We start from the raw sequence: 8,669 nt of genomic DNA, 5'->3' as shown, positions 1-8,669 counted from the left end.
GAAGAAAGTGTTTGGCGTTCTCACACACTGATACAAATTTTACAATTTTTAAAAAGAAATCAAATAAGTCGAGGCGTTGCGAGCTTGGCTCTCCTGTTTCATTTGCTAAAGGGTTGTTATATACAGCAACAACGCTGAGAAGGTGGTCGGGGAGGGGGAGGTGGGAGTAATTGTGCAGAAAGGCTATTGAAGTGCTTACGGTAACAAACAAAAGATAAGCTCACAGATGTTCCCATCGGAAATGAAATCATTGAAGACCCCCCCCATCCCGCCCATCCATCGCTACGATTGGTTGGTTGGGCGCTATGTGTATCTTCGGCTAATATGTATGGTTACGGCCACTATCTGTTACATATCGTCAGCAGCAATCTCACACCATATTTGGGATGAGTCATTGACCCCTTTTAAATTGTGCAACACTTTTTTTTGGTGGTAAAAATCGTTACTTGCCGCGTGGAATTGACGAGAGGTTTTCGACAGTTTAATCTGTAAAAGCACCGTCCCTGTTCTAAAACACGCGTGCGTGTGTTCCTGGTGAAAATGCCCCCATCTCATTCAGGGGAGTAGGGTGGCACTCTGAGCCCTGAGGAGCACCCATAGATGAATTAAAGTGACAAGCATTTTGTGCCCTGGTGCCAAAGGACTAAGGCTCCCTGAAGTTTAAAGAAAGAAGCCGTGTCAAACTGCAACGTCAGCTCTTGGGAGAGTGAAGTCATATTGCTGATCAAACTATTCAACACATTTCTCCCCAATTTAGTATTAGCAATGATTCCCCAGAACTGTGCAGCGACTGAATGCTCTGAAGCAGATCCTCGGAGGCATGTTTCACTCTCGTTTTGTTTAAACCAATAGCGCCCAAATGCAACGTAACTAATACACATCCCTAAACCGCCCCCCCACCTCAAAAAAAAGGCCACTTTGTCTCAGCGCACGAATTCCCTGACACCTTGTGGCTTTCCTAGCAACTGCAGCTAATCCACATTGCAACAGCACTTTTTCGAAAGAGCAGAATGTGTTGGGAACACTTAGCCGTTCATCTGGGAAGTCGAACGGTTGTGGGGGGAGGTAGGGAGATAACGTGGGCTTAGCTTTGGGCCCTACGAATGTACAACAAAAAGTAAGCTAAAAAACCACCAAAGGTTCAGATACTGCCACAATCTGGTTAACATGCAGCTAGTCAGGCACAGTCTTACAATTGAATCAGAGATAGTAGGAACTGCAGATGCTGGATGCTGGAACTGCAGATGTCTTACAATATTCATTTCTACCTTCCGTGGGAGGGGGGAAGAAATAAAGTACAACAATTTTACAATTTCAAACTCAGCAAGTTTCTGTCAGGCAGCAGGCATGAATCCATGGCTTCACATCAGAGGCACTGCGAGAGGAGGTGTGCCTGATGGGTTTGGCATGAGGTTATCTGATGGGTAGACGCATGGCCAGAAGGCAGGGTGAATGAACAATTGTCCTATATTTGAAGACTTTAGATTTTATTGTCACCTGTAGTCAAGTACAGGAGTGCAGTGAAAAGTGTCTAATGTCACCACACGCAGAGCCGTCATAGGTACAAAGGTTTCTTTTGCTACTTTGCATCAAATTTAAAAGTTAAGCATTACAGATCTTCATAGAATACGTGGAAAAATAAAGAAATAAGGTAATACTAAAGATCGAAGTCCTTCTTAATATCGACTAGAAAAATAAAGGAATTAAGTTAAAAGTTCAACAGTCTTTGACTGTCTTGTGCACATGAAGAACTCCTTTAGTCATTTATTTCCCTCTGAGAAACAACCTGCGAGCCTACAGGGTGAGTTTGAGTAGTATGTTAGGGGCTGTAAGTGAGAGAATCAGGCATCGTAAAGACAATAAAATAAAACAAAGACGTACAGATGCTGGAAATCTGGACGCAAAAACCAGAAATTGCTGGAGAAACTCAGCAGGTTTGGCAGCATCTGTAGACAGAATGCAGAGTCAATGTTTTGGGTCCAGTGACCTTTCATCAGACCCTTGATAATAGCGTTGACTCCAAACAGAATGATTTGTAAATTCAAATTGATTCTAAACTTTCTCTCCCAACTCCCCTCCGTACCTTAGCTATTTTGGAATCAAGAACCTCTCTCCCCACTGACTCTCATGTTGAAAATCCCTCCCCTGTAAATTTATTCTCACACCTCCTGCTTTACCAATCAAAAGCAGCTCCCATTCCATGGTTACCTGTTGTTCTTCCCCTCCCTGTCAGATTTTGCACACTTCCCACCCAATCTGCTATTCTGCTGTCACCATTTACAACTCCTCCGGATCCATGACAACAAGGTGCAGGGCTGGATGAACACAGCAGGCCAAGCAGCATCATAGGAGCAGAGAGGCTGACGTTTCGGGCCTAGACCCTTCATCCCATTGTGTTTTTATTTGTCCTGTTTTCACATGTCTTTGCTGAACACCTTTGTCACTTCTGTCAAATAATCAATTATGCCCTTGACATAGAAACAAAGAAGGTAGGAGCAGGAGGAGGCCATTCAGCCCTTCAAGCCTGCTCTGCCATTCTTCACAACCATGGCTGATAGTCCAACTCAATAGTCTTATCCTGCTTTCTCACCATGTCCTTTGATCCCATTCGCCCCAAGTGCTATATCTAGTCACCTCTTGAATACATTCAATGTTTTGGCATCAACCGCTTCCTGTGATAATGAGTTCCACAGGCTCACCACTCTTTCGGTGAAGAATCGTCTCCTCATCTCCTTCCTAAATCATCTACCCTGAGGCCTCATACTGCGACCCCTGGCTGTGGACACACATGGACCTTTTCAGTTCGATCATTCCCTGCCCCATTTCTCCTTCTTTGAATGTGCAGTTTACAGGACAGAAGGAAAACTGTTCAACATGCATCTTCTTCAATCTAACAGCAAAATCACTCCGACTTCATTGACTGAGCTTCAGTGTGCAGACAATGCTTGTGTGTGTGTGGTCACTCAGAACTAAGTATCAGTTGCCTGCTACTTCAACACACCACCTGGTTCCATGGCCAACATCTCTGTCTTAGGCTTGCTGCTATGTTCCAGCAAAGCTCAGCACAAGTTGGAAAAACAATGTCTCATTTTCCATTTGAGAAGTCTACAGCCTTCTGGACTCAATTTCGAGTTCAACAACTTTAGGCCTTGAGCCTCTCCTACGTCCTTAGCCCAACCCCTACACCCCTGGCCTTGTTATCACATGGTCTGCTATTAGAACAACCCATTTTTAGCTACTAACAGTCTCCATTAATGGCTATTCACCCCCCTAGCCAGATCATTATCCACTTCTTTATGTGTCCAACTGTCCTTCTCTCTCTTTGAGCTCTACCCCCACATATTGTTTACTTCTTACCCCCTCCCACCACGCTATCTTCTGTATAAAAACCAAAATTTTCCTAGCTAACATCAATTCTAATTAAGTCCACTGGACCCGAAACATTAAACTCAGATTTCTCTCCACAGATGCTGCCAGACCTGTTGCGCTTTTCCAACGCTTTTGGTTTTTGTATCAGATCATTCTTCACTCCTTCTCCATAGCATGTGAGAAATGAGGTTTTCGCTAAATATCCAATAAATATCTCTTCCAATCTTTGTTCATAGCGCAACACCTGAATTGATTAATGCTAGAATGTGGAGACCATTTTCAGTACATTGGAAGCCTCCCTTCAATAAAGACAACATAGACAAAGAAATACATCATCACCTCCAATGTGTCAACTTGGAATCCTCCCCTAATTATTACGTATAATGATTCCCCAAAACTCTGTTTTGTCTGTTTCAGAAGTTGACGCAAGACAATTGCAGTCATAGCATCATGACGCTGATGCAATATTTAAATTTACATTTTCAGCAAAGACCCAACTTATCCCCTTGTTGTTTGAATGCCTTTTGTCTGGCTTCTATCCTGCCCACAGTATTGAGACATTATGGCTGAACCCACCAGTAAAGCCATAACTGACCACGGTGCATTATTATTCTTTGGCACGCACACAAACCATCGGTGGACATAGAACATGGACATGTAAGGTTTCCTTGCCCTTTCTGTTAACTTTAATATAACCAGTCACTCTACTCTCCCCTGCTGTCTTCCTCCATGCCTGTTTCTATGTTGTCAATGTTGCTTGGTTGCATTTCCACTTAAGCAGCACATCTCACGGAAGGACTTGTCCTCCTGTATTCACAGGGTCATCTCCACCTTGCCTTCAAATTCCATCGTCAGATCCTTCAATATATCTAATACCTGCTGTGTCTTAGAAACACTATCTATAAACGTAACAACAAATTGACTTAGTATATCACCTTTGATGTGGTAAAACATTCTAAGGCATTTCACAGGAGGGAAATCAAACCAAAAAAATGAAATTAAACCATGCAAATTGCTGTCAAAGAGGCCTGCTTCACATGCTATCTGAAAAGAGATGGAATAGGGATTTCCTGACCTTAGGGACAAACCGACTGAATGCATTAACACCCATGACAGAGTGAAGGAAAATGGCGATGAACAATGGAGATAATGGATCCACTAGTAACGATCCTTTGAGATTTATAAGATTTGGGAAAAGTCCCAAAGGTTTGGAAAACTGTCTTATTCAAAAAGGGAAGGAAACAAAAATAGACCAGTTAGCTTAACATCTGTCATTGGGAAGATATCCATTGTAAAGGATGTAAAAGCAGAGCAGTTAAAAATACATGATAAAACCAAGCACAATCAGCACGACTCCATGAAGGGGAAATCATGCCTAACAAATTCACTACAGTGTATTGAGGGGTAACAAACAGGATAGATAAAGGGGAACCAGTAGATGTATTTAGAATTTAAAAAGACATTTGATAAGACAATGTATATTAAGTGTTAAGTGCCAATGGTTTTTGGGGTTGTTTGTTAGCATGAATAGAGGATTGGCTAACTTAAAGAAGACACAGAGTTTGGATAAATGGAGCATTTTTAGTAATGGCAACCTGTAACTAATGGAGTACCTCAGGGATTATTGGCAGGACCGCAATTATTTACAATACACATTAGTGTCTTGAATGTGGTAAGAGAATGTATTATTGCCAAGTTTGCAGATGACACCCAAGTAGGTGGGAATGCTAGTTGTGAGGATGATACATAGAATCTGCAATAGGATATAGATAGGTTAAAATGATTGGGCAAAAACTTGGCAGTATGGGAAAATGTGCGGTTATGCACTTTGGCAGGAAGAATAGAAAAACTGATTATTATTTAAATGGTGAAAGGCTGCAGAAAATTGCAACACCAAGAGGAGAGAGATTTAAAAAGGACTTGAGGGGCAATTTCTTTTACACAGAGAGGGGTTGCATGTGGAATGAACTTCCTGAGGAAGTGGTGGATGCAAGCACAGCTACAACATTTGAAAGACACTTAGACAAGTACATGAATAGGAAAGGTTTGGAGGAATGAGGGCCAGGAGCAGGCAGGTGGGACTAGTATTGTTTGGGGTTATGTTCAGCATGGATTGGTTGAGCTGAAGGGTCTGTGTTCTTGCTGTATGATTCTATGACTATGACCCTGTGAGTATTTGGGTCCTTGTATATGAATCACAAATAGCTGGCATACAAGTTCAGTGGGCAATAGGGAAGGCAAAATAGACTGTTGACCTTTATTTCAAAGTAAATCAAGTAATCAATAGGGAGGTCAGACCTATCTAGTCAGACCACAGCTAGAATATCGAAAACAGTTTTGGTCCCTTTATCTCTGGAAAGATATAGTGACATTGGAGGCAATTCAGAGAAGGTTCACTAGGTTGATTCCTGGTGTGGAGCGATTGTCTTTTGAGGAGAAGTTGAGTAGGTTGGGCTTTGTATTCTTTGGCGTTTAGAAGAATGAGGGGAGACTTTACTGAAAGGTAAGATTCTTGATGGTGGTAGTGGTGGGATGGGGGTTGGGAGGCGTGGCATGTGACCGACTAAATGCAGAGATTCTTCCCTTTGCAGAGGAGTTTAGGACTGAGGCATAATCTCAGGGTTATGGGTCACCCATTTGAGGCAAAGTCAAGGAGGATTTTCTTCTCTCAGAGGGAATTGATTTGTCGAATTCTTTGCAGCAGTGGACAGTTGATGCTGGGTCTTTCAGTATATTCAAGGCTGAGATAGATAGATTTTTAATCCATAAAGAAATCAGGGATTATTGGGATAAGGCAGGAAAGTGGAGTTGAGGATTATCAGATCAACCATGACCTTGGACAGACTCGACAGGTCGAAAGGTTTACTTTTGCTCCCATGTCTTATGATCTAAGGCCAGAGTTGACATAGTTTTTATGTCTGTAAGATGTTCCACACGTCTGGAGGGACAGGTGAATGGTATGATTTGAGCACAAGGATGAGAAGTTAAAAGTCAAGGAATTATTGGGTTCCACACCCTCTTTCGGATTCTCATATAAATTAAAACCAGCAGTAGAGAAAGTCAGAATCATAACCAATCCAGCATGGACAGAGCTTCTAATCACCACATGAGGACTGTCAGCAATAATTTCTATATCCATTTCCAAAACATCCTACCTCTGCTTCCTTCCTCTCTCATTTCCAACTTTTACCTTTGTTGTTGGAGATGTTGCAAGTTAAGAAAAAAAAGACTCCATGTATTAGATATTTATTAATCAACCAGATGTTATTGTATACCTCTGGAGCAGGTGGGACTTAAACCAAGGCCTCCTGGATCAAGGGCATGGACACTACCACCGTATCACAAAAGCCCTTAACTTTGTGTTATATAGTGTCCTTCCACATTCTTAAATATCTGAAATTGCTTAAAATACTTGAACTACAGGATCACGTAACAATCTACTACATGTATTAATTCCGACTCAAAGACCATTCAGTCCCCATCCTCAACAAAATGATTTCAAAATATTCCTTCTTAGTGATAAATTCCATATTAGTTTGCCCAATTCAACTCCATAACTACCCCAGCTCTTTATTTCAACCTGTGCTGCTGAATTTTACTAAAGTGACTCTCCTCTCCTTCCATTCCATTGCTCGTCATCCCTTCCCTTTATAGTCTCAAGCCCACTCAAGGACCTGTACACTCAAGGACCTACACTATTAATCTAGGTTTGCACTCCAATCTGGATCATTGCTATGATATCAGTCAAATATCACATAAAACTAACTATTAGTACATAAGACTAAAAGTAAGTAATTTGGCCCTCAATCCCCTTCTACTATCTCAGTAGGTCATGGCTGTTCTGTGTCTCAACTTCATCTTCATCTTCATGCCCTGGCTCCATAATCTTTAACATCTGTGCAGAGCAAAAATCTACCATTTCCTGTTTTGTTATTGTCAATTGACTGCATTTTTCTAGGAGACAGTTTCAGTTTTTTACTTTGTGGAACGTGATTCCTGAAATCCCCAATTCCACACCCTTGCTCTCAAAAAAGGATGAGATGTAATTTTAAACTTATGCCCATGGAAAATGTTTCTGGCTAGTTATCTTAGCAACCCCTTTTATCATGTCAAACAATTCAACTAGATAATTGCTCAATCTTCCATACTCCATAATAACTGTGTCATTGCCTTGTAATTTGTTTTGTAAAGAAGGCTAATGTGTTTTTGAGGTGGACACAAAATTCTACAAGATGGCTCCCATAAGTCACATGACTGTCATTGTAGATTGAGCTAGTATTGGGCCTAATCTGTACAAAACTCAGGAAGAAATTATAGCTCTTTTTCAAAATTCAACGTACATTTCCACAGGTAAAGAGAAATTCTCTGAAAATGTTTCTTCTAGAGGTGTGAATAGCTTATTCTAGCAACCTGAGAATAAGCAACATCTAAATTCAAAAAATGAAATTGCTGGGAAAACTCATCAGTTCTGGTATCACCTATGGAGAGAAAGTGGAGTTAATGTTTTGGGTCCCCTGACCTTTCTTCAGATTCAGTTCAGAATTGAGTTCTGAAGAAGGCTCACTGGACAGAGTAAGTTAACTCTGCTTTCTCTCCACAGATGCTGCCAGACCTGCTAAATTATCCCAGCAATTTCTGTTTTTGTTTCTGATTTCCGGCATCTGAAGTTCTCTGTTATTTTTCTCCATCTAAACTAATGGCTGAGTCAGTTAAAACTTAATTACCTACTACTACTGCTTAAAAATGGTAATTATTTTGGGTGGCACAGTGGCTCAGTAGTTAGCACTGCAGCCTCACACCACCAGGCACCTCCGTTTAATTCCAGCCTTGGGTGACTGTCTGTGTTCTCCCTGTGTTTGTGTGGGTTTCCTTCAGGTGCTCTAGTTTCTTCCCACATGCTGAAGATGTGCAGGTTAAGTGGATTGGCCATACTGAAATTATTGATAATGCTCAGGAAAGTGTTGACTAGGTGGATACCCATGGTAAATGTGGAATTATGCGATACTGAAGGGGGCTGGGTTTGGGTGGGATGCTCTTGGAGGGTTGGTATGGACTCAATGGGCTGAATGGCCTCTTTCTGCATTGTAGAGGTTCTATGATTCTACCTTGACTCAAAGATATTTATTGTCCATTCCTAATTACCGAGAGGATAGTTAAGAGTCAACCACATTCTGGAGCCACATCTAGATCACATTGGAAAAGGTAGCAGATTTCATTCAGTAAAGAAATCCGATTGGTTTTTAACAACGATCGCCAGTAGCTACATGGTTACCATTAGGCTAGCTTTTCTATTTTATTGA

The sequence above is a fragment of the Rhincodon typus genome, chromosome 24 (genome assembly GCF_021869965.1).
Source record: "Rhincodon typus isolate 14 chromosome 24, sRhiTyp1.1, whole genome shotgun sequence".
In the NCBI taxonomy this organism is placed as follows: domain Eukaryota; kingdom Metazoa; phylum Chordata; class Chondrichthyes; order Orectolobiformes; family Rhincodontidae; genus Rhincodon; species Rhincodon typus.
This window is presented reverse-complemented; position numbering follows the sequence as displayed.